Genomic DNA, 27,934 nt, shown 5'->3' on the forward strand with positions numbered 1-27,934 from the left:
TGGCAGGCAAGTGGGAGGAAGTACAGACTTGGGAGAGAGGACTGAACGTGTTAACTTCTCTGGTTCATTTCTATAAATAAATGCTAAATGTCAGTGCTGTATTTGATACTGCCCTGGGCACTTGCTATGGGCCGAATGTCTGTGTTCCCCCTAAAATTCATACGTTGAAATCTGAACCCCAAAGGTGATGGTATTAAGAGGTGGGGCCTTTAGGAGCTGATGGGGTCATAAGGGTGGAGCCGTCATGAAGGGGATTAGGATACTTATAAAAGAAGCCCCAGAGAGATTCCTCTCCTCTTCTACCTTGTGAGAACGCAGTGAAAAGATGCCATCTGTGAACGAGGAGATGGGTCCTCATCAGATACTGGATCTGCTGGTGTCTTGATCTTGTAATTTCCAGCCTCCAGAACTGTGAGAAATAAATTTCTGTTGTTTATAATCCATCTAGTCTAAGTTATTTTCTTATAGCAGCCTGAACAGACTAAGACAGCATCTTTATTCGATAATGAAGAAGGCACAGTACTTGATCAAGGAATGAACACACACTAGTGTGGTTTGCTTTTAGACCATCTTAACTAGTGTCTGGGTACGGGTCCTAGGGGAAGTGACTCTTGAAAGTATGAGCCAGGAGATAAAGGAAGAAAAAGGGTTCGAGTGGAGAAGGCAGTCCAAACAAAGGCACAGAATTATGAAAAAGTATACACATAGGAGACTAGAGACTAGAGGCACTTTTAATTACTGCAGCATAGAATCTAGAGGCAAAGAGTATAAGAAGTAACTGAAGAGGAAAGGAGGTCACTGTCAATAATAATCTCTTTTTCTATACACATGTGTTCGATGTTATCTTCTTGTGAGATAATAAGCACCATTATGGCAGGGAATGTGCCTTATTCACCATGATAGCCCCAGCCTTTAGCAAATGCCTGATAAAGCCTTATTAGTGAACAGTTATTCTTTGATCGATGAGTGAATTACCTGGATGAAAACAGTGGGAATAAGTTTAGAGCAAGGGATAGATTTTTTAAATATTTAACAGGTAAAATTACCAGGATTTATCAACTAAAGTTAAAAATGGCACTGGGGTGCCTGTATTAATCAGATCATGTGCAGCGCCAGGACAAGACATAGCACAGTGTTAAGAATGTAAACTCTGGATTGTTCGTAACTCAAACCCCAGCACCATGACTTCCTAGCTATGTGCCCCTGGGTAAGTGGTTTAATCCATCTGTGCTTTGGTTTGCTCAAATGCAAAATGGGAATGAATATAGCACATGCCTCATCATGTGGTTCTGAGACTTACAGGAGTTAATTCTTATAAGGCACTTAGAACAAAGCCTAGCAAGAAGCAGTCAATGAAAAGCTCAGAGTAAATTCTTATCAAGTCATTATTCAGTAGTGACTGTTTTACTGAAGGGAGGTGACTTGGCTTTTAAATCTTAGCCATACCTCTTCTTTTTTTTTCTTAATTTTTTAATTTAATTTTATTTACTTTTTTATACAGCAGGTTCTTATTAGTCATCAATTGTAAACACATCAGTGTATACATGTCAATCCCAATTGCCCAATTCAGCACACCACCATCCCCACCCCACCGCGGTTTTCCCCCCTTGGTGTCCATACGTTTGTTCTCTACATCTGTGTCTCAACTTCTGCCCTGCAAACCGGTTCATCTGTACCATTTTTCTAGGTTCCACATACATGCGTTAATATACGATATTTGTTCTTCTCTCTCTGACTTACTTCACTCTGTATGACAGTCTCTAGATCCATCCACGTCTCAACAAATGACTCAATTTTGTTCCCTTTTATGGCTGAGTAATATTCCATTGTATATATACACCACATCTTCTTTATCTATTCGTCTGTCAATGGGCATTTAGGTTGCTTCCATGACCTGGCTATTGTAAATAGTGCTGCAATGAACATTGGGGTGCATGTGTCTTTTTGAATTATGGTTTTCTCTGGGTATATGCCCAGTGGTGGGGTTGCTGGATCATATGGTAATTCTATTTTTAGTTTTTTAAGGAACCTCCATACTGTTCTCCATAGTGGCTGTATCAATTTACATTCCCACCAACAGTGCAAGAGGGTTCCCTTTTCTCCACACCCTCTACAGCATTTGTTGTTTGTAGATTTTCTGATGATGCCCATTCTAACTGGTGTGAGGTGATACCTCATTGTAGTTTTGATTTGCATTTCTCTAATAATTAGTGATGTTGAGCAGCTTTTCATGTGCTTCTTGGCCATCTGTATGTCTTCTTTGGAGAAATGTCTATTTAGGTCTTTTGCCCATTTTTGGATTGGGTTGTTTGTTTCTTTAATATTGAGCTGCATGAGCTGTTTATATATTTTGGGGATTAATCCTTTGTCCGTTGATTCGTTTGCAAATATTTTCTCCCATTCTGAGGGTTGTCTTTTCGTCTTGTTTATGGTTTCCTTTGCTGTGCCAAAGCTTTGAAGTTTCATTAGGTCCCATTTGTTTACTTTTGTTTTTATTTCCATTATTCTAGGAGGTGGATCAAAAAAGATCTTGCTGTGATTTATGTCAGAGTGTTCTTCCTATGTTTTCCTCTAAGAGTTTTATAGAGTCCAGTCTTACATTTACATACCTCTTCTTTTGGTCTTCACTCTTTCTCTGAAAGATTTCACTGTCTTTATTGGACAAATAGCAAGTCGGAAGCCCTAAGTGATGTGTTAAAATTCACACAAATTGTCAACACCAGAACTGGGCTCAGAGCAGGGCTGCTTTGATCTCATACAGCTCTTCCTACTGAATCTCTTCAAGGAAGAACTCACTGCTGGCTGTAGATAGTTAAAAGTTAAAGTCAACTTTTAACTATTAATAAGAACACATATTTTGGCAAATAGTGTCACTTCAAAGTCTTACCTGATCCCAACATCAAAAGCTTTAGGAAAATTCTTCAAATACGTGATTTTTGTTTTATCCATTAAAGATCGATAATCCATAAATTTAGCTAAAATATTTTTTGTGTCTAAAATGAATTTTTTTAACCATGAGTTCCTCCTTTACTAGAGATTCTAGTATAAGCAGATTTTTCATCTGCTTCTATCTTCCTCAATTAGGAGAGTTTTGTGTTCATTGTGTACTAATTTTTACATTTCTCCTCTTGTGGAGCATTAGCAAAAGCAGAAATAAAATATTGGGGAAATAAAAATGAAAGTCAAGAGAACGGAGAGTAAGGATTTTGCAATTCAGCTTTGGGAGAAGTAAAGGAAATTGACTAAAAATAACCCTGAGACTTAGAAATGCTTTGAGGGCCTCTCTGAGGTGATGAGTAGGCATATGAGTAGACAGAGGCTTGCAGGGCTGGGGTATTGGGCTCTGTTGCCTTCTGAAATGTGCTGCTTAGCAAAGGAGCTATAACTGGTAAAAGGAATTTACCAACTCAGTTCTGCCTACTGAATTAAATTGAGGTCATCCAAAGCTTTTTCCATCAAAAGGTACGTTGAATTTCTAAGAGGAATACAGGAAGAATTTAAATAGTATGCCATGATGGGAGTCAAAACTTCATAAAATGTTTGAAATGAATTGAATATATGGACAAGAAATCAAACCCTAGAAAATAAACATGTCCCTTGGGAAAGTCTTCTACTGTGGTCTGTGGACCAGAGCTGATCCTTGAAGGTTTATTATCTGTCTGCTAGGGAAGATTAGACATTGAGAATAAGCTGAAGAAACGTGTATAGCAGTTTGGATGTAATTTTATGTCTGTTCCATTTGATGATAAAAATATGGCCATAATGTATGTCTTCTGTTTGTATGTTTTATATATTCCTTTGTTTTTTATTTTATGTTTCTAGTAATTTATTCTTTATCATATTTTATAAAAATATCAGTCAAGGATGGATTGGGATGAAAAAAATTGACCCTTTTCCATAGACAGTTTGAGAAGTACTGTCTTCAAATGAATGGTTTTTCCTACAAAGTATAGCAAATTTACAACCATTACATTAAAACAGTGGGGGAAGGAAATATAAAATTTCTACCAAGCAAGAGAAGGTAAATGGAGATTAATTTTACATTTTCCAGTATTCCTATTTTAAGATATGCAAAATGTCCTTGACAATCTTATTAGGTATCATAATAAGATCATAATGATATCATTATCATCATTATCATAATGATCAGATCATTATCAATGATCAAAATCATTGAATTTATCCTTTTTATTTTGATATATATGTAATACATATTTATAAGGGCATTGACAGCTGCATTTATATTTCTGTCTTCTAGTATTAGCTTTACCTTCATATCATGTTATTTTTTAAAACTTTTTTTTTTTCAAAAAACTTTTTTGGGAATATGGCCTCTCAGTTAAGAGCAATATACAGTATTTTATATTTTCAATCTGTACATCTTCTCAAGGTTAGAGGTCCCATACATTAATTACCTATAATGCAGCACATTAATCCTTTTATTTTTCCTGAATATACTTGCTTCAAATAATATAGTAATGTTTACATTAAAGAACAAATTTCTTTCATCTTTTCCAATGCTCTTAATTCCTGTGGACATTCCTATTTTGCTTTTTGTTAGAAACTTTGAGGAAAGGAGACTTGCTAAATTCTTAAAAAGAAAGACAAATATATGAAAAATGCTCAACCCCACTCTTATAAGAATGCCTAAAGTACCTGTATTTTCCAATATTGGCAGTATTGAAATTAGACTTGAGAAAACAAAACCCTTGCTCCGGCATACCCAGGGTGATGTGCCTACCCAGAACACACACACACACACACACACATATTCATCTTTTTAGATCATGATCTGAGCAGGGGACTCTGGGGTTCCCTCTCCCAAAGGCCGATACCTGCTTCCAAGCCCATGTGGCCATCTTCCCTGTATTTGTAGTTTTGATGGTGACTGTCACTAGTGTGAGTGAGCAAGTGACACAGAGGCTAAGGGGCATCTGTGGGGGAAGTCATGAACAGTGATTTAAAGTGCAGTCTGGGGTGTCCGCACGCCTACAGGGTAAAAGATTCAGGTGTGGGGAGAGAAAAAGGGCCCTGACCTTACGATATAGGTATAGAACTGTTTATAGGATTGGAGAATATGAAAGAAAAGCCTTTTCAAAATTCTTGGTGAACTAAACATTGGTACCACTGCTCTTAAAAGACCTAGTCAATCCCTAGTAAAAGTCTTAAATTCACACCTCCACTTGAGGATTTTATTCCACAGGTATACCCCAGATACTGTGTAAGAAGAATGTCTTTCCCCACTGTTTCAAAAACTTATTGAGTATCACCTGTGTTCCAGACACTGTTTTAAGTGCCAGGGATACAGAAGTGAATAACAACAAAAAAGTCCCTTTTCTTAAGGAGATTACAGTTTAGTGGGGGAAAGCAGAGTATGAATAAGTTACAAAATAAATGTAATTAGATAATTTTATAATAATATAAAGGAGATAAAGGGGGAATTGGAAGACTATTTAAATAGGGACATTATATGTATATATACAAACATCTATATATATAAATAATCATTAAAATAATGCTATAGTAGCAAAAAATACAGGAAACAAATAAATGTCTATTGATAAGGGATTGGTTGAAAAAAGTAGGGTCTAGCTAGGTTAATAATGTTTATCATATAGCTGTTAAAAAATGAGGTAGAGTTTTCTGCATATGCTGATAAGGCAATATCTCCAACACAGAAAAAAAAATCCACAAAGTACTGTACATTGTATATTTTGTATAATACACTTCATTTATTTAAAATAAATGCTTGTGTACTTATGATTGTATGAAAAATTTCTAGACAGCCAGAGCAACAGCAGTTCACAGTGGTGTCTTTGGCCAAATGTAGTTGAAAGTACATTGTTCATTAAAAACCCTTTGTCCTGTTTTAGCTTTTTACTATATGAATTTATGACTTTTTAAACAAATGTCTGTTTTAAAGTCCCAGGTTGGGTTAAGATGGAAGTGCTATAGTGTAGACTGAGTGCAATGGAATTCCAACTGGAGTATGCACCATGGTTGCAGAAAATAAAATGCTTCCTCTGGGTGAGAAAAGTGTGAACAAGGGAGAGAAACCCAGGCGGTTGATGTCGATGAAACTTCAGTGAATACATTTCCAGAGACACACTTAAAGTGGGGAGAAGCAGCTGAGCTGTTTTTAAAATATGAATATTTGCTGTAGGATCCAACTTGGAATAAATTAAAATCATCCCAGGTTTCAGGTTGGGAAGCAGGACTCCTGCAGTGAGAGGTGGAGTACGCTGGTGAGAATGTTTGGCAGCTTCAAGGGGTGTTCACACTGTCTTCTCAACAGGCTGAATGTATGAGCCTGGAACATAAGACATAACAGAAGCCTTGGTTTCAAGGTGCTGGGCTAGGCCTTCTGAGGCAGCAGCAGGGAAATGTCTTTGGAATTAAGAGGCAAGAGTCTTGCCACAGCAGCATCCAAAGACAAGGCTGCGGAGGAAGCCAAGACGCTCCCTCTGAAGAGACAAGGAGAAGGAGGTTAAGCAGAGAAAATGAGAGAAATCAGGATGGAGCACCAAGTTCAGAATGGAGGATAGAAGACAGATCTGGAGAGGATCCCTGGGGCTCTGGGAACTTGGACATTTGCTCCTGGGCCTCTGCTGATACCGACAAGAACACATTTTAGAAAGTTGTGATTTAGCACCAGCACAGGAGCTTAAGGTACCTTTTACTTCCTGCAACTCAAGGTTGTTCCACTTTCTCTGTTTGGTTCAGAATAGCCCTTGGATGCCTCTTTAGAGGATTTGGAGCACCTGTACAAGGAGAAAAGAATAAGAACTCTGAAGTCAGACTTTTAGGGGTCAACTATCATTTTCTAGTTTGAGTCCTTGAGCAAGCTATTTGACCTCTCTAAACCTCAGTTTCTTCATCTGTAACATGGGATAATAGTACTACTTACCTCATAGGGTGTTATGGTGAGCATGGAATGAGATAATGTACAAAGTGCCTGGGATGTCGAAAATGCTTAATAAATGTGATGATTGATGATGATGATGATGATGATGATGATGATGATGATGATATAACAGCATCACACAGACCAGGCAATGTGTGCATGACATTACTGCATTTGACATCAACTTCAAGGTAAAGTCTACTGATCTTTTTCCCTCAGTGATCTGGCAGGAGCAGAACATTCTGAAAGGGGGTGGGGGGCAAGAAGAGGAAGCCAGCTACAGCTCTTGCAACCTAGCCATCTAGCCAGTGGAAACGAGCCATAGAATTATTATTCTTAGCCCTTCGTACCCCACCCTACCCTCCATGGTCTTGTATCCTCAGGCTGGGCAACACCTGTTATACAGTAATTCTCATGAATGTGAGGATTTATCTGTAGTTTCATGCATTGTATCCTTATCATCCACAGTTAGAGCAGAAAACTAGCTTTGGGTTTTATCATGATTAGTCTTACTAATTAGGTTTTCTACTTCCCTGTTTCCTGTTTCCCATTTCTTCAGAACTGACACTGGGAATTCTATACCAGGAAGTTGCAGATGTGTTCATATGTCATGAAGTTACAGGAGGGGTTTCCATAGCCCCATGAGCTCAGTAATCCGACTTCCATGTATATTGATCCTTACTTTGGACTGGAGGTAATTTAAACGATTCTGCCTGTCTGAGTGTTTCATGAGTGCTCTCTTGCTTGGTGTAGTATGAAGGTACTTGGGTAGAGTATTTTCTCATGGTACTTAGTGGTTGGGATAAATTTTTTAGAGATTTTCACTTAATAGTATAATAGTTTTTGTAGTATATTAATAGTATATTAGTTTTCTATCGATGCTGTAGCAAATTCCCATGCACTTAGAGGCTTAAAACAATGCAAATTTTATCTCAATTTCTGAAGGTCAAATTCTGGGCATAGCAGGGGCCAGCTGGTTCTTTCCTTGGAGTCTCACAAGACTGATAGCAAGGTATCAGCAGGTATCTGCCTTTTGGGAAGATCTGTAGATAAATCCACTTTCAAACACATTCAGGTTGTTGGAAGCATTCAGTTTCATGTGATTATAGGACTGAGGTCCCTATTTCCTTGCCGATTGTTGGCTCAGGGTCATTTCCATTTTTAGAAGCTAACTACATTCTTTGACTCATGGCCCCTTATCACTATGTTCAAAGCCAGCAGTGGTGAATCAAGTCAAGCTGCAAATCTCTCTATCTCCTCTTCTGCCACATCCCTCTGCTTGGCCTTCAGTTTCACAGCTCAAAAATTTTAATTTTGCCAGTTCTCAGTATATTCAAGGTTCAACAAACTAGCAAGAGACTAAAAAAGGGACAGAACTAGGTTTCAACTCCAACCAAAGGCTAGTAGCTGTCTTACAGGCTGTGTAGAGAAGGACAGCGAGTCTATCATGAAGTTCAGCAAGACCTAACCTGGATGGGATACTTAGTGGTGCCGTCTATGTGGACTTGGTTTGATCTAGAGGTGGTGGACGCAGGAAGAGGTCTCAGCGTGTGTGTCATGCATGTGCATTACAGCATCTAATATGCAACCTATAATACCCATAAATTTCTCTCAATGTTTGACTCAAATGTTTGTCCTCTGAATTCTCTTCTATATTGGAAATTTTTAGAAAATTAAGTCACCATAAGAAGGTTACTCCAGTGACACTGACCAGATTCTCTTGTATGTGACAAGATTCTCTTGTATCTTATTGTTAGACTATTTAGTTTGACACATTCTTCCTTTAGCATTGTTTATGCTATGGTTCTAGGATGCTAATACAAGCAGCTGACCAATACTATATTTTGACATCTTGATTGGAACTTTGGTATTCTCAGAACCCATACTCAGAGTCACACCTCCATTTTATGCTCTTATCTCCATTTCTGCCATGACTCTTCTCCAAAAGACCACTCCCTGGTTCCCATGCTTTGAGTTCTCTGGGTCTTCAAACATGTTGCTCAGTCATTTATAATGCCCACATTTCCATTTGTTATAATTCCTTTAAGAATCCGTCTCAAATGTCACCCTTTCTGGAAAACTTGATGCAAACAAGAATAACAGTTAATGTTTCTTAGGTAAAAACTAGGTGGGGCTTCCTTGGTGGTGCAGTGGTTGAGAATCTGCCTGCCAATGCAGGGGACATGGGTTCGAGCCCTGCTCTGGGAAGATCCCACATGCCACGGAGCAACTAGGCCCGTGAGCCACAACTACTGAGCCTGCGCATCTGGAGCTTGTGCTCCGCAACAAACAACAAGAGAGGCCGCGATAGTGAGAGGCCCGCGCACCGCGATGAAGAGTGGCCCCCGCTTGCTGCAACTGGAGAAAGCCCTTGCACAGAAACGAAGACCCAACAGACAAAAATAAATGAATAAATAAATAATTTAAAAAAAAAAAAAAATAATAAAGGAATTCCTTAAAAAAAAAAAAAAACTAGGTCAGACATTAATGCTTATAATGGGCCATAGAACTTAATTCTTCTAAGTCTATAAGGTGAATGTTATTATATCCATTTTAAAGATGAAGAAACAGACTCAAAGTGACTTATTTCCTAAAGTAAGTCTAGTTACTAAGAGCAAAGCCAGGTTGCAAACCTATGCTGGTTCAAACATGAATCCCTTGTTCTTCATTGTGTTGTGATACTAAAATGCTCTGTGCCTGTGACTCCTTAAGTTTAAACTCAGTCATTCCTTCATGAACCATCTCAAGGTCACTTCCTGCACACACCTTTCTTAAGTCCCCCATATAGATCACCCCTAGATTTGAAATGTGCTCTTATTTGCTCTACTGCTGAAAACCTTTGTCATTTCTATTCTTGTATTATATTCTCTGCATTCCCTGGTGGGCTGTTTGCGACCTCCCTGATGATTGGGGCCAGGTCTCATCGGCTCTGTCTTGTTCAAAGGACCCCACATTCTGCCCAATAAATGTCTGATAAATAAATAAGAATGATCAACACTTCTCTGAATGGATTTTTAAAGAGCCTGACATAAGAATGATTCTGCTTATATTAGGGGAGTGTAAGGAAAGATGACTTAAGTCATGCTTTAGTTACCTTTAATCCCTTATTTGAGTTCCTATCTTTGACGTTAAATTCCAAAATGATTAAGAGTGCATTACTGACCTCAGACACCATTCAGGCTCTACGTCAATGCTCACCCACTGGGAGTATCAACCTTCCGAAGGTTAAAGCTAATGTTTGAGGGAGGAGTGTCAGCAGTTGGTGATGTCAGAAGTGTTAGGCCTTGGGGACCCGCAGAAAACAACCCACCCCTTTCTTCACAGAGTGATGTTACCACTTGCTAATCATCAACAACTGGCCTCTGTGGTAGAATTTCTTCTCTGTATTTACACAGTCCATAAAGGCAGAACCATCAATGGACTTTTCCTTTACTAAGCACCATCAATTTCCATGAAAATCTTTAGCTTTGGGGACAAAATTACTGCAGCCTGAAAAATGGGGAGATGGGGTTATGCTGCAATTTCTTTTTATTTTTTTTTATTTGAGGCAAGATAGAGAAAACAACATACCTCTATATGTTATTTCAAAAACCATTTGATACTCCATTTGATATATAATATGTATATGCAATAATTCAATCATTTCTATAATTCTTTTTATGTATGCACAGTAATTTATGAGATGTTCTCAAACTGTGTCCAAATAAAAGAAGACCCAGATGAAAGTGACTCAAACATTGAAGCAATTGTGATCTCGCATAGTAACACGGTCAATATACAGGATCAGTTAATTCAGTGATTCAACAAAATCATGAAAGACCCAGGTTCCTAACATCTCTTTGCTCTGCCATTCTCAGCATGGTAGATTTGGTTCTCAGGCTTGCCCACCCCAGATCACAAAGTAAATGCTGCAACTCCCGGTTTCATCTCATCGTACAACCAAGTCAGAAAGGAAGAAGGGAAGAAGAGTGTGGTGTTGCACAGCTGATCTTAGTGGAGCAATCTGTCTAGTTAATTCCAATAACAAATAAGACTCTAGCATGCTAACTGTTACATAACCGCTGAGCAGTTGGCGTCCTCCAACTTCTTAGAGGGACAAGTGGCCTTCAGCCACCCGAGATTGAGCAATAACAGGTCTGTGATTACCTTAGATGTCCATGGCTACACGCACGCTACACTGACTGGTCCAGCATAGGCTTACCCAAGGCAGCAGGCACAGGGAACCTTCTTGAAGCTCATTTGTGTTTTTACAACATATCAGTTTAATATGACTGCTAGGGTTGGTCAAATGGGGTTACCCCCATTTCTTTCTGATGTGGCGAGCCACAAAAATTACGTAACTTAGTTTTACCCTCTAGTCCATCCCCACTTCAATTTAGACATTATTACCTTTCCTTTTAATAACTATAGTAAAAGTAATCTTATTTAAGGGGATAGTGCCAGCTAAATAGTGTGTTCTGAAGACATCAGATTCCATAAACACTTATTAAACACCTATTATGGTCCTAGGATGTCTCCATATATGTTGTTACACTTTAACTACAAAAATATCCGTGCAGAGGAAGATATTGATACTACCAGTATCACCAATATTGATATTGATTTTACCGAAGACTGTAATTCATAGGTAGTTACATTAATTCTTCAAGACCACCCAGCTAGCAAATGGTAGAAATGAAACACAAATACAGGTTGTTTGGCTCTAAATCCAGTATACATTTCACAATGCTACTCTACGGGCTTAGAAAATCAATTAAATTAAATGAAAACAGATCCAAGTGATAATACTACTTTAAAAGATGTGATGGGTGAGAATAAATAATACTAAAGAGTTTAGGCAAATATGTTCAGAGCTGGAAGGTACTTACTAGTGGTACTTGAAATAAGTTTGGGTGGAATCTTGAATTGTACTTCTGCTTCTGGGAAGATGGAGTCGATGTACCTTTTCCTATTCATCTCACTAAGTACAACTACAAACCCTGGACATTATATGACAAGAAACATAAGGATATTCTGAAGTGTGGAGAGAAGATGACAACCTGAATAGGCATTTGGCACTCAAGGAATGACATGATGATGAGCTCCCTGGGTTTTCTTCTTACCTCATGTATCCCACACTTGGAGCCAAAGAAGCTGGTACTACTGACTGAATGTTCTAAACAGAAAGAAAATAAAGAATAAACCTTGGGGGCTTCCCTGGTGGCGCAGTGGTTGAGAATCTGCCTGTCAATGCAGGGGACACGGGTTCGAGCCCTGGTCTGGGAAGATCCCAAATGCCGCGGAGCAGCTGGGCCCGTGAGCCACAATTACTGAGCCTGCACGTCTGGAGCCTGTGCTCCGCAACAAGAGAGGCCGCGATAGTGAGAGGCCCGCACACCGCGATGAAGAGTGGCCCCCGCTTGCCGCAACTGGAGAAAGCCCTCGCACAGAAAAGAAGACCCAACACAGCCATAAATAAATAAATAAATAAATAAAATTTAAAGAAGAAGGAAAAAAAAAAAGAATAAACCTTGGAAGGAAGAAAAGACACAGTAAGCAAAAATATGTGTAAATACAACAGACTTTGCTTTTCCTCTTGAATTCTCTAATTTGTGTTTTCTAAATTATGGCAGTTGAAGCAAACATAACACCATCTAATACGCTTCTAAATGTTATGTAGAGGAAATATTTAAGAAAATTATTTTACAAACGGGGGAGAATAAAGGGAAGTAAAGGGAGGTAAGCTATCTATACTGCACAAGAACTGGTAAAATGATGACACAAGTAGACTGTGGTTAGAAATCCATAACAATCACTAAAAAGTTACACTATTTTGAGTGTGAAATATACACCCAAAAGCACTACAGATAAATAAAAATGAAAGTTTAGAAAATGTTCAAATAACCTACAGGAAGACAGGAAAAAGAAAACAGAGACAAAAATCAGAACAAACTGAAAATAAAAATAATATTGAATTACAAAGTGAGAACATTATTCCCTTTTCAATTCCTTTCTAACTTCCTATCAAGTCAGGCAGAAATCCCAGTCTGGTGACAGAAATCTTTAGCCTTCCTGTAACATTGCTAATCTCTCCTTTTTAACCTAGGGAGAGCAGTTGCAGACTCAGAATCTTGGTTTGGTGAAACTATTTAGCCAGAACTCACTGTTTTAATTGACTTTATTTTTAAGATTACTTTTCTTTGTGGCAAATGATATAGGTTTTTATACACAGGTGTTATAAAATGTTCCTTTTTCAATAATTAGGGGGAAACGATGGTACAATCTCTGGGAAGATATTAAATACACCATAGTTCATATATCCAAAAAGAGCAAATATCAGGAGAGAGTGACTGAAATTTGTGGATTTATTTAACTAAAGTGGCAAAGCCATTTCCTATCACATACACGTTAATAAAACATTTCTGTACCAAGTACTTATTATTTGTTTATGTACTTTTAAGCCCATTATAATGTGAGCTCCTTAAAATGAGGGAATACGTCAATTTGTTTCTTTAGCACTTAGTATTATACTTGTCCCATAATTTTCAAAATAAATGTCTAGTGAATGACTGATTGAACAGATCTAAAGGGAAGTATAGAAAAATACGATCAAACTCAGCCTCCTTGTTACACTTTGCCTATGATGGGCCAAGAAAATAAAAGTTGTAAATAACTTATATACTTGAATTTTCTCTAGGTATGTACACTACCAAATGTAAAATAGATAGCTAGTGGGAAGCAGCCGCATAGCACAGGGAGGTCAGCTCGGTGCTTTGTGACCACCTAGAGGGGTGGGATAGGGAGGGTGAGAGGGAGGGAGACGCAAGAGGGAAGAGATATGGGGATATATGTATATGTATAGCTGATTCACTTTGTTATAAAGCAGAAACTAACACACCATTGTAAAGCAATTATACTCCAATAAAGATGTTTAAAAAAAAAAAAGAAAAGAAAAAAAACTAAGGGAGATCGAAACGCGTGCTACGATATCACTTCAACAACCTCAACAAGAACAAAAATATGAGTGCTCCCTGATATTTCAAATCCATATTTTAGTAAACAATGTTTAGCTTTCAGAAAGATCAAATTCTTAGCATAAGCATATGTCCATTTATATTACAATTTTAATCAGGTACTACACACCAGGTTATGAATCAGTTTTTAAATTGCTTTGGTTGTAGATATGGGATCTGTTTTTGAGAAACATGGTCATAAATTTAATGAAAATTATTAGCGAGTTTCATAAAAAGAAATCCTTCAGGTATGTGAGTGTTTTTGTACATATTTGTGTGAATGTATTGTGTCTGTGTACTTTTAAAACATTAAAGCTCTTCTTTCAATCATGTCCTTTCTAATTAACTTTAAAAAGCTAAGAGAAAATCCCTCAAAAGCTGAGCTCTCATTATTTCTGGAAATAACACCTTTTCTTTTGTAATATAAATTTATTAAAGGAGATTAACAGGCATTTTTCAAAAGAAAAAAAAACCCACTTCGTGTGTATATGTGTGTGTAAATAGCAAAGTTGAATTTATGGCTTAGATTGTATGACAGGACTTTCTTACTTAAGCAATTTTGTTATTACTCTCAGACACAAGCAATAACAGAGACTAATGACTAAATTTTCCAGATGTTGGCTGAACAGATTTGTACTACAAATAGATAAGGATCATGGAAGTTACTGTATTATCTTGTGGTACAAATCGCTATTAAGTGTGTGAAATCAGTTGTTTTTCAAAACCTTCTGTTTGAAATTATCTTGACAGTATTAGATGCTTAGTAAACTCCTTCTCCATAGACAAATTCAAAGGCAAATTGTGACCTGTTCTTGTTCAAATGATCACATGTTTGGAATCTCTGGTCTCACTGACTGAAAGTTATTGTATTGTTCTAAGAATTGTGTGATGCCTTAGGGGAACAAAATCAATATTTCACTTTTGAAGACCAAGAGTTTTATTTTTGAAAAATAAAGGAAAAAGTTAACAACTTTTACATTTTACTCATTTAAACTTATAAAGAACAGTTTCAATTATTTTTAATGAGTGAAATTTTGTGACATAATATATAATAGGAAGAAAAATGTTGCACGAATGCCCTCCATAGCATATTCTGACAATTTCATATCCCCTTACTTTTAGGAACAATGGTTTGTTTTATAGTTCACTCTGATATCCATTTCAGAATGAAAGGCCATATTTATAGGAAATGGCGTTTCAAAACTGGGAAAAGGGAAGAGCATATTCACGAGGAAAGAATGATTTATTTTACAGGAGTAGTTCTGTCTAATGCTCAGTAAATCAGAGTTAAACATATAGCTTATTTCTTCATTCAATAAAAAATTATTGAGAGCTTACTATGTGCTAAGCTCCGTTTTATCACCAAAGTTACCATAGTCAGCAACGCAGAAAAAATTCCTTCTGCCACAGGACATTTTTTAGAAAGGAGTCAGATTATAAACAGGGGAAACTGTAAGGTAATTTCAGATTATGAGAGGTCCTATACAGAAGATAAAGAGGGTGATATAATAGAAAGTTACTAGTAGAGAGAGAGGACGTTACAGTTATATTGTAAGTCAAGGAAGGTGCTGTGGTCTGAGTGTCGTCATTTAGGTCCATGCTCTGTGCTTTAAAGGTCCTGCATATCACAACACACACACACACACACACACACATACACATATTTTACAAAAACACATACACAAATACATGGGTGCATTTGTCACTTCACTTTAAACTGAAACACCTACCTTCATGACTAATAGCATTCAGGTCCCAGGAAAAGGCTTTTTCACCTCTCTGCCTTATATCCTCAAAAAAAGATAGTGGAAGTTTGGCATTGTCCACTGTATATTTCAAAAATGGACACTGTTTTGAGTCTGTGGAGAATTTGAGTAGCTGACTTGCTTAGGTAAGAAAAAGGACAAATTTTTCTCAATTAAAACAAATGCATAGATTCTTGCACAGATACTCTAGAACATCAATGCAGAAGCAAGTAAATACTATTCAGGGTGGAAGCAACTGTCATTTTAAAATACTTAAAATATGCCAGTCGACAAATTGGATGATTAATAATGTTTGGTACACTTTTGTGTACTTATGGGGCATCCATATATCCTCTTTTAAGAAGTCATTCTTTCAGTCTTTGCCCAGTTTGTTTTTTATTGAGGTATGATTCCTTTTACTAAAGATTGTAGGAGTTCTTTACATATTCTGAATACAATCCTTTTTTAGACATTTATCTTACATTTGCATTTTTTGCAAGTTAATAGTATGTCTTCTCACTTTGTTAAGAGTTCTTTTTATAAGCAGAAGTTTTTAATTTGGGGGAAGTCGAATTTATCATTTTCTTGGCTTGTGTGCCTTCTGTGTCCTATCTAAGGAATATTTCCCTACCCCAATTTTGCAAATATTTTCTCCCTTTTTTGTTAGAAATTTTATAGTTTCGGTTTTCACATTTAGGTCTAGGATCTATTTCAAGTTAATTTTTATATATTTTGCATAGTTGAGATAGCTTATTGTTCCATATAGATATACCTTCAATCTTTCATAAAGATAAATTAACAATATATGTTCAGGTCTATTTCTAAACTCTGCTTAGTTCCATTAAGCTAAAATTCCACATAGTCTTGATAAGTGTAGCTTTATGTGAGTTTTTAAAAATTAAGTAATGTAAGAGCTCCAATTTTGTTCTTTCTTTCCTTTCTTTTTTTTTTTTTTTTTGTCATTCTAGAACCTATCTTTTCCATATAAGTTTTGTGATTAACTTGTCAATTTCTACAAAAATTTTGTGGGATTGATTGGTACTGAATTGAATCTGAGAAGATCAATTTGAGAAAAAAAAACGACATCTTAAAAGTATTTAGTAACTTAATCCACAATTATGGTCTACTTCTGTATTTATTTAGTCTTTTTAAATTTCTCTCGACTTTGCTCTCAGCAGCACTTCACTGACATCCACTCATGTGCCTTTCTAGTCTACTGTCCACAATGCAACTGGAGTTATCTTTTCAAAATGTAAATCTGATGATGCTTAAAATATTTCAATGGTTTCCCATTATTTGGGGGATAAAGAACACAATTCTTAAGATGGCCAACATAGCTCTGGATAATTTGGATATGATATTTGGATAATAACTTAGTTATTACCTTCCTTGGAAATCTTGTAGATCACACTGAATAAATCAAATTACCCAATTATAAGTTTATATAGCACTCTGTACCTATTCTGATTAATGCTGTCATTTTATATTTATGTCTGCTATTTTTAGTAATATCTATCTCCCAATTAGGCTGTAGACTTTCTAAGGGCAGAAACAGTGTGATTTTGCTCCTTATTTTCAACGCTTGTCCCAGTGTCTAGAACACATGAGGCATTCAATGGATATTTCATGAATGATTACACAAATTAATCAATTAGTTTAGCGGTATATTTATTGGCAAGAAAGGTAAAATAGTTAAAGGGATATCAGCCTTGAAAAATGCCTATTTCTGAAAGAAATTTAAGAATTGCCTAGAAAAAGAATATTATCAAATACCTTAAAACTATATTTAAGTTATTTTTTCATAGGAAATCACAGCTACGTAGTAATAATAGAACAAGAATTGTAAAATATAAAATATTTGTGCTAACAACATTTAGCATTAAAATATAATCTCATTAAAAAAATATTTACAAGGTGCTAAAGCTCTCTCCAAGAGTAAAATTCTTATTATTTCCTGGAAAATATCATGGTGACTCAGGAGACTTACACAGAAACCAAACAAAATCAACTTTTTGTGATTCAGTATTGGATGGGTTTTTAGAATCTGTGACCAAAATATATCTGTGGATACAAACACAAGCTCAGCCTTATTCTTTTCCTTGAGCCAGCCAAGCACTGCTTATGACTCACACAGAAGCAGCAATAATGGGGTATGTCTTTTCTGAGGACCCACTCTTCATAATGAATTTTCCTCGTTACCCCTTAAAATATCTGCGAAGCAGATTGCTGTATTTTTCTACTTTAAAAATGAGGTAACTGCCATTTTAGTTATTCTGAAACAGACACACAGCCCAAACAAGGTATGTAAAGCTTCACTGACCAAAATATCTTCTGCAGAACATGAGTAACAGGTAATATGTTAACTAGTGTTCTTTATAAAAATATAAAATTAAACTTGGGTCCCTGATAAAATAAGTTAAAAAAAAAAAGCCTGAGTAAATACGTAAAGTCAGTTTATTGTGGGACTTCTTAGAGATCAGTTTAATATTTTAATATGCATTGTGCTCCATTCAAAAAGAGTTAAGCACACAAAAGTTCCTATATTTATTTGGCCTCTTGAAATATTAATATATTTCAAGAAACTCTCATGGTTTGTGGAACAAGTTTGGGAAATTGTGATATTATAATGTATGTGGTTTTAAACCACATAAACAAATTGTCAGTATTTTGTTTCACCTCAAGTGTCACCTCCCTTTAGCATGTTTGGACAAGGCGTTGAGAGAGAGGGGCTTGTTTAAATCCTGAGTTTTAAAATTGACTCTGGATACGCTGAGTTCTATAATTTTCTAAATAATTTCCCATGTCTGAAGCTCAGAGAGGTTAAAAGACTCTGAGCTCATTGATTAGTAACCAATGAGCATAAAGTTTCAGGTAAGCAAGAAGAATAAATTCTAGAGATCTACTATACAACATTTTTCCTATAGCCAACAATACTCTATTGTACACTTAGAATTTTGTCAAGATTACAGACGTCATGTGAACTGTTCTTGCCAAAATAAAATAAAATATTTGGAGCTCAAGGTACACACAATTTGGAATCAAAACAAGGTTTATCTGACACCAAATACTGTGTTCTTTCTACTAAAGCTTAGTTTTATTCATGTAACTGTCTTTCACTGGGAGGTAATTCCACCTAATTGTTAAGACCATGGATTCTGGATTGAGATTGCTCAGAAATAGAGCTTCATTCCAGCAATGATGAGGTGTGTGAACTTGATTTACATAACCTACCTAAAATTCACTATCTTCATCTATATAAAGAGAAAAATATTAGGATCACCATGGGAATTAAACAAGAGAATGAAAGTAAAAAGACACAGTGAGTGCCCCCAAATAGTTACTACCATCATGCATATTGGCTGTAGTTGGAGAAATTGTCTTATAGAGACAGTTTTTTTTTTAAACTTTAATTAATTAATTAATTAATTTATTTTTGGCCACGCCACATGTGGGATATTAGTTTCCCGACCAGGGATCGAAGCTGTGCCCCCTGCAGTGGAAGCATGGAGTCTTACCAACTGGACCACCAGGGAAATCCCTAAAGACAGTTTTTATACGTAAATAAAATATGGAGAATTGAGATATTTATTCCAAAAGGTCAAGCAACACATTTTTATCTGAAATATTTAGAAAAAAAGTGTTAAAGTATTTTATTTGCAGTTTATTTTGGTCATTGGTTTTCATTATCAGTTAGCAGGGTTTATTAACCTGGGTTAAAGAAGTTCATGACTGGATAGATTTTAGAAAATTCATGACCCCTAGATCATAAGCAAATTTTTACCTGTACATAGCTATAGGCACTTTCTCACTGAGAGAAGATTCACAACTTTTTCCATACTTTTTACCCCTGAAATTTAGTAATCTCTTATTTATCTGTCCACATTATTTGTCATGACATAGGTTATATGGCAAGATGTGTTTGTACTATATAAATGAAATTATTTCATGGTTATTTTTCATAGTGTCAAAATTCCCAGGTTTCTTTGTCTAGCCATATAAACTTCCAGGTACTACCTTTCAGTAATTATTGACGTTACAGAAAAAGTCAGGCAGCATTTTGCAACTTCTTAATTCTCAGGATAATTATCAAATAGTCTGTACACACACTCACACATGCTTGTGTACAAAAATGATAATGTCACCATCTACTTGATCTTTTGGTGAAAGAACACTGAAACCACAATCTTAAAAGGCTAAATAAAGGGAATTCCCTGGTGCTCCAGTGGTTAGGAGTCCATGCTTCCACTGCAGGGATCACGGGTCCGATCCCTGGTCTGTGATCCTGCAAGTCGCAAGGCACAGCCAAAAAATTTTTCAAATATTAAACAAACAAACAAACAAACAAAAAGCTAAATAGAAGAAGGAAAAAATAATTTTTATTAAATAGTTAACAATATAATAAGGCTATTTAGTCTTATTGTCCATATTCAAGTGCATTAGTAAAGTACATTAAGAAAAAATGGGTGAAATATTAATTTCAAACTGCCATTATGCCAGCTACTGATTGTAACAGAAATATCACCACTCTCTTAAGATTTTTCTTATTCGTCCCGGGTATGAATGTAGGAAACACTATTTACCAATTCCTTGGCCAGCAGTGACCTGTTTGGTTAGCCAAATGGGAGGCATGCATGTAAGATCTGGATGGCAAAAGAGAAGTAAGCCATTATTTCATGGCAGCAGCTCTCCGTAGCTAACTGGGCCATGGCAGATAGTGAATGTGGGGTTTGTTTCAAGGCTCCATGATTCCTTCTGCTGCTCCAGTGCTACAGGATATTGAGGGGTCCCAGAAGAAGAAGAGAAAAAGAAAGGGACTGAGAAAATATTTGAAGAGATTATAGTTAAAAATTTCCCTAATATGGGAAAGGAAATAGTCAATCAAGTCCAGGAGGTGCAGAGAGTCCCATACAGAATGAATCCAAAGAGAAACACACCAAGACACATATTAATCAAACTTTCAGAAGTTAAATACAAAGAAAAAATATTAAAAGCAGCAAGGGAAAAACAACAAATAACATACAAGGAATCCCCATAAGGTTAACAGCTGATCTTCCAGCAGAAACTCTGCAAGCCAGAAGGGAGTGGCAGGACATAGTTAAAGTGATGAAAGGGAAAAACCTACAACCAAGATTACCCTACCAAGCAAAGATCTCATTCAGATTCAACAGAGAAATTAAAACCTTTGCAGACAAGCAAAAGCTAAGAGAATTCAACACCACCAAACCAGCTTTACAACAAATGGTAAAGAAACTTCTCTACACAGGAAACACAAGAGAAGGAAAAGACTTACAATAACAAACCCAGAACAATTAAGAAAATGGTAATAGGAAGATACATATCGATAACTACCTTAAATGTAAATGGATTAAATGCTCTGACCAAAAGACAGACTGGCTGAATGGATACAAAAACAAGACCCATATATATGCTGTCTACAAGAGACCCCCTTCAGACCTAGGGACACATACAGACTGAAAGTGAGGGGATGGAAAAAGATATTCTATGCAAATGGAAATCAAAAGAAGGTTGGAATAGTGATTCTCATATCAGACAAAATAGACTTTAAAATAAAGACTATTACAAGAGACAAAGAAGGACACTACATAATGATCAAGGGATCAATCCAAGAAGAAGACAACACAATTGTAAATATTTATGCACCCAACATAGGAACACCTCAAAACATAAGGCAAATGTTAACAGCCATAAAAGGGGAAATGGACAGTAACACAATCATAGGAGGGGACTTTAACATCCCACTTTCACCAATGGACAGATCATCCGAAATGAAAATAAATAAGAAAACACAAGCTTTAAATGATACATTAAACAAGATGGACTTAATTGATATTTATAGGACATTCCATCCAAAAACAACAGAGTACACTTTCTTCTCAAGTGCTCATGGAACATTCTCCAGGATAGACCATATCTTGGGTCACAAATCAAGCCTTGGTAATTTTAAGAAAATTGAAATCATATCAAGTATCTTTTCTGACCACAATGTTATGAGACTAGATATCAATTACAGGAGAACAATCTGTAAAAAACACAAACACATGGAGGCTAAACAGTACACTACTAAATAACCAAGCGATCACTGAAGAAATCAAAGAGGAAATCAAAAAATACCTAGAAACAAATGACAATGAAAACATGACGACCCAAAACCTATGGGATGCAGCAAAAGCAGTTCTAAGAGGGAAGTTTTTAGCAATACAATCCTACTTCAAGAAACAAGAAACATCTCAAATAAACAACCTAACCTTACACCTAAAGCAATTACAGAAAGAAGAACAAAAAACCCCAACGTTAGCAGAAGGAAAGAAATCATAAAGATCAGATCAGGAATAAATGAAAAAGAAATGAAGGAAACAATAGCAAAGATCAATAAAACTAAAAGCTGGTTCTTTGAGAAGATAAACAAAATTGATGAACTATTAGTCAGACTTATCAAGAAAAAAAGGGAAAAGACTCAAATCAATAGAATTAGAAATGAAAAGGGAGATGTAACAACTGACACTGCAGAAATACAAAGGATCATGAGAAATTATTAAAGCAACTATATACCAATACAATGGAAAACCTGGAAGAAATGGACAAATTCTTAGAAAAGCACAACCTTCTGAGACTGAACCAGGAAGAAATAGAAAATATAAACAGACCAATCACAAGCACTAAAATTGCAACTGTGATTAAAAATCTTCCAACAAAATAAAGCCCAGGACCAGATGGCTTCACAGGGGAATTCTATCAAACATTTAGAGAAGAGCTAACACCTATCCTTCTCAAACTCTTCCAAAATATAGCAGAGGGAGGAACACTCCCAAACTCATTCTACGAGGCCACCATCACCCTGATACCAAAACCAGACAAAGATGTCACAAAGCAAGAAAACTGCAGGTCAGTTTCACTGATGAACATATATGCAAAAATCCTCAACAAAATACTAGCAAACAGAATCCAACAGCACATTAAAAGGATCATACACCATGATCAAGTGAGGTTTACCCCAGGAATGCAAGGATTCTTCAACATACGCAAATCAATCAATGTGATACATCATATTAACAAATTGAAGGAGAAAAACCATATGGTCATCTCAATAGATGCAGAAAAAGCTTTCAACAAAATTCAACACCCATTTATGATAAAAAGTCTCCAGAAAGTAGGCATAGAGGAAACTTACTTTCTTGAATTGGAAGAATCAATATTGTGAAAATGACTATACTACCAAAAGCAATCTACAGATTCAACGCAATCCGTATCAAACTACCAATGGCATTTTTCACAGAACTAGAACAAAAAATTTCACAATTTGTATGCAAACACAAAAGACCCTGAATAGCAAAGCAATCTTGAGAAAGAAAAACGGAGCTGGAGGAATCAGTCTCCCTGACTTCAGACTATGCTACAAAGCTACAGTAATCAGGACAGTATGGTACTGGCACAAAAACATAAATATAGATCAGTGGAACAGGATAAAAAGCTGAGAGATAAACCCACGCACATATGGTCACCTTATCTTTGATAAAGGAGGCAAGAATACACAATGGAGAAAAGACAGCCTCTTCAATAACTGGTGCTGGGAAAAGTGGACAGCTACATGTAAAAGAATGAACTTAGAACACTCCTTAGCATCGTATAGAAAAATAAACTCAAAGTGGATTAAAGACCTAAATGTAAGGCCAGACTGTAAAACTCTTAGAGGAAAACATAGACAGGACACTCTATGACATAAATCACAGCAAGATCCTTTTGACCCACCTCCTAGAGAAACGGAAATAAAAATAAAAATAAACAAATGGGACCTAATGAAACTTAAAAGCCTCTGCACAAAGGAAACCTTAAACAAGATGAAAAGACAACCCTCAGAATGGGAGAAAATATTTGCAAACAAAGCAACTGACAAAGGATTAATCTCCAAAATATACAAGCAGCTCACACAGCTCAATATCAAAAAAACAAACAACCCAATCCAAAAATGGGCAGAAGACCTAAACAGACATTTCTCCAAAGAAGATATACAGATTGCCAACAAACATATGAAAGGATGCTCAACATCACTAATCACTAGAGAAATGCAAATCGAAACTACAATGAGGTATTACCTCACACTGCTCAGAATGGCCATCATCAAAAATGCTACAAACAATAAATGCTGGAGAGGGTGTGGAGAAAAGGGAACCCTCTTGCATTGTTGGTGGGAATGTCAACTGATACAGCCACTATGGAGAACAGTATGGAGGTTCCTTAAAAAACTAAAAATAGAACTACCATACGACCCAACAATCCCACTACTGGGCATATACCCTGAGAAAACCATAATTCAAAAAGAGTCATGTACCACAATGTTCATTGCAGATCTATTTACAATAGCCAGGACATTGAAGCAACCTAAGTGTCCATCAACAGGTGAATGGATAAAGAAGATGTGGCACATATATACAATGGAATATTACTCAGCCATAAAAAAACCCGAAATTGAGTTATTTGTAGTGAGGTGGACGGACATAGAATCTGTCATACAGACTGAATTAAGTCAGGAAGAGAAAAACAAATACCGTATGCTAACACATATATATGGAATCTAAAAAAAAAAAAAAATAGTTCTGAAGAACCTAGGGGCAGGACAGGAATAAAGACGCAGATGTAGAGAATGGACTTGAGGACACGGGAAGGGGGGAGGGTAAGCTGGGACGAAGTGAGAGAGCAGCATGGACATATCTACACTACCAAATGTAAAATAGATAGCTAGTGGGAAGCAGCTGCATAGCACAGGGAGATCAGCTCGGTGCTTTGTGACCACCTAGAGGGGTGGGATAGGGAGGATGGGAGGGAGATGCAAGAGGGAGGGGATATGGGGATATATATATACGTATAGCTGGCTCACTTTGTTATACAGCAGAAACTAACACAACATTGTAAAGCAATTATACTCCAATAAAGATGTTAAAAAAATAATAATAATATCATAAAGAAAAATAAAAAGGAGAAACATTTCCCAGTGAATCTTAAAAGAGCATTACAAGAGATGAAAATTGCAGGCCAATCTCACTCTCACTCTCATGAACATAGGCGCAAAAACACTAAACAAAATATTAGAAAATCAAATCCAGTGATATGCAAAATGGATAGTAATTTGGCTCATTGCATAAAGGCAATAGTGGTTTAACATTTGAAAATAAATCAAGGTAGTTTATTATATTACAGAATAAAGGAGAAAAATACCACCATCTCGATGAATGCAAAAAAAAAGACAAAAATTGTAACCCACTTATGATAAAAACTCTTAGAAACTCAGGATAGAAGACAACGTTCTTAGTCTGTTAAATGCTAGTCAGGAAAAAAACAGAAAACATTACATTTTATAGCAAAATTTAATGATTTCTCACTGAGCCTGTGAGCCAGAGAATTGTTAACACTATTTGCATGCAACATTGTACTGGTGTGCATAGCCAATGGAACGGCACTTAGCACAAACCCTTAGAAGCAGTCAGCGCTCAACAAGTACTGAGAAAATGCTGAGTACTGCTATTCCATATCACAAATGAGATAAATAACTGATTTAATTTAGCTGTTGGAATAAAGTATATTAAGGTTGTTAGATTGGAAAACTGCTTTTGTTGATCCCTTTTACAATTAAAAATATAATATATTATCTTTATAGTATAAATTTAAAGTCAAAATACTCTCAATTTTACAATTTTAAATAAAAACTCTAACTTAAAAAAAAATTTTAATGATAGATATAAATCACATGAGTAAAGGCAAAAATGAAGCCCTGTGCAATAATATATAGACCATAGTCTGGAGGAAAAGCCATCTGTAAAACATTATCACTTAGATCACACTATCATTCAATTGATACTATTACTCCAGAGGAGGAGCTCAAGATGCCTTGGGAGTGGGAATTTTAGGCTGGATTGGAGATTTGATTAAGCAGAACAGGACAAAATTCAGAGAAGAGGTAGGTAAAGGAAGCCTCAACATTTGGAAATCTATATCTAATACCTTTGCTTTAAAGAAGTGTGAATTTCAAATGACATGAATCGACCCAAGAATAATATGGTAAAAGCCTTGATAATGACACTGTTCATAAACACTGAAAATTTTTACGATGAAAATATATAAACTTTTAGTTAAAAACAAAGAATATATATTTGAAAAATATAGGAACAAACTTTTTAGTTTTAGGGAAACTTCACCTATAATTCTATTCTCACCTACAACTGTTGTTACCACTATTTCCTTCTGATATTTTTAAAAACATAGTCAGGATTACTGTGGCTTATTGTAAGTGGACAACAAAAGGAGCTGAATTTGGTTGTAATTTCCTCCTTTTACTGTAAGTTCACAGACTGAAGGAAGAGGTACTAACTGGTATAAACCAAGAAAAATCTATAGGATAGACAGCAAAGGTAAGACAAAATTAAGTATAGTAAAGGAGAGTGCATCTGTTGAACGGAAATCAATATTTTTTTGGATGAGATTAAATTTGCTTTTATTTCAGGTACTTTTAATGTTTCAATATTTCAATCTCAAATATAACCTCCTCTAGAAAGTTCCATACCTCTCTTCTTCTCCCCTGTAGAATTTATTCACCTTCCTTTGCATTCTTACAGCATCCTAAACAGACTTCTATCATGAATTCTGTGATACTTCACCGTATTTTCTTGCTCTTCATGTATCAGCTTAAATGCTATTCCTCAGGGAAACTTCTCAGACACTTACGATGAGATTAAGTCTTCAGCTCCTAGAGCTCCCTAGACCTTGCTTTCATAGCAGTTACACTGGTGTATTTATGTACTTAATTAACTATTTTATATCCCTTCCCAATCAGCCTGTAAACTAGGGACAAGACTGTGTCATTACTTTTGATGGTTTTGTTCCTTTGAACTGAGCCCAGTGCCTGTCACATAGCACACATTTTAAAAATGTTTGAAGAGTAGAAGAAGGAAGAGTAGAAGGGAAGGAGGGAGGAAGGGAAAGAGGGAGGGAGGCTCTGAATGGAGTTTTCCACCAAAAGGATAGTTTGAGTGCTCTGGGGGTTGGGGGAAGCAAAGGGGACAAAAGTCTTACAAACTATTATATCTCTAAGTGGAAAAAAACAAGCCAAATGAGTAACAAAGACAAGTACTTAGCTCATCAACAGTATAAAATAATCCTGTGCTCCTTCCCCATTCAAAAAAAACAAAGAAAGGACGAAAGAAAGAAATGCATCACAGCCGCTTCTCGAAGTCATCGACAGTACATGCATACATCCCCTGCTGACTTGAGCTGTTTTGCCCCCCACACATCTCAGTCTATCTTTGTGTAAGATGTCTGTTCTTTTCTTAGAATAGGTCATTTATGTTTACAAAAGTTGGCCATGCTTTTAATTTAATTTTATTTTTTTAATTTAAATGTCTGGGAGCTAATCTGCTTACTTGCATGTCCCCGAGGATTGGGCTGTGGGCAGACTAGACTGAACAACAGCTGCTGGGATTTCTAAGCTCCAGAGGCAAAAAGGTAAGGCAGTCTGGGGAAGGAAGAAGTGTGGATTTCATTTACCTAGAGGAGACAACAGCAATATTAGTATTTCTTCTTGCTTGTAAAATGAAGGATACGAAGGTGGTGAAAAAATGGTTTTGCCAGTCTATCTTCAAATGGGTAATTGGGAGGCTGGTAGGAATTTTCAAACGTAATATAACAAAATCAAGGAACAAAAAAGTTCCTTTTCATCTGCACAGAGGCTCTGTTGATGCTGAAATACTTGTGGGATATTAGGAATGAAAAATGTCAGCATGCACACTGCCCAGGCTTGCCTGGTTTATGGCTCCCACCTCGTGGCCGTCATGATTGCCCAGTCAAAGAGCTTCTTTGTCCCTGGAGCATTGCTTTGCAAAGACAAGAAACATCCCCAAGCATCCTCTCACTTTGACATATAGGTCATGGCATTCAGAGAATAATGCAAGGGATTGCCCAAGTGCCAGTTCCTTGAATCGTCGGGACATGAAGCTATTTAGTACGGGTTCAGCTAAGCCTTTTTGCTCCTACGAATCTCCTTCCTGAATGGAAAAGTCCCTTTTCAAGTGAAAAAGACCTGAGTTATTGAGTGGCTTGAAATGCAAGGCTTGTAAACAAATAAAAGGCCAAGAAGTGAGTGTGTGTGTTGGAGGGGGGACAGGAGAGAGATACAGGAGACAGAAAGAGAGGGAAGTGTCATTTGAAAGTCTTAACCAAAAATTTGTAATAGTGTTGTGTGTGTGTGTGTGTGTGTTTTGAAATCCACAAGAGGAAGGCCAATCCTT

General features: G+C 36.5%; 1 long non-coding RNA gene across 7 annotated transcripts in view; it reads right to left on the reverse strand.

Moving 5' to 3' along the window:
* The window catches only part of LOC309615174, a 166,875-nt gene that overhangs the window by 72,768 nt on the left and 66,173 nt on the right, over positions 1 to 27,934 (reverse strand). For 4 of the 7 annotated variants that reach the window (XR_014236583.1, XR_014236584.1, XR_014236588.1 and 1 more), the window contains exon 1: positions 304 to 27,897. This is a non-coding gene — a long non-coding RNA (uncharacterized lncRNA). Of the gene's footprint in view, positions 1 to 303; positions 27,898 to 27,934 lie in introns of those variants that run through there. The other 3 variants (XR_014236586.1, XR_014236587.1, XR_014236585.1) reach the window with 3 other exon arrangements.

The sequence above is a fragment of the Balaenoptera borealis genome (assembly GCF_965194805.1).
Source record: "Balaenoptera borealis genome assembly, chromosome: 17".
In the NCBI taxonomy this organism is placed as follows: Eukaryota; Metazoa; Chordata; class Mammalia; order Artiodactyla; family Balaenopteridae; genus Balaenoptera; species Balaenoptera borealis.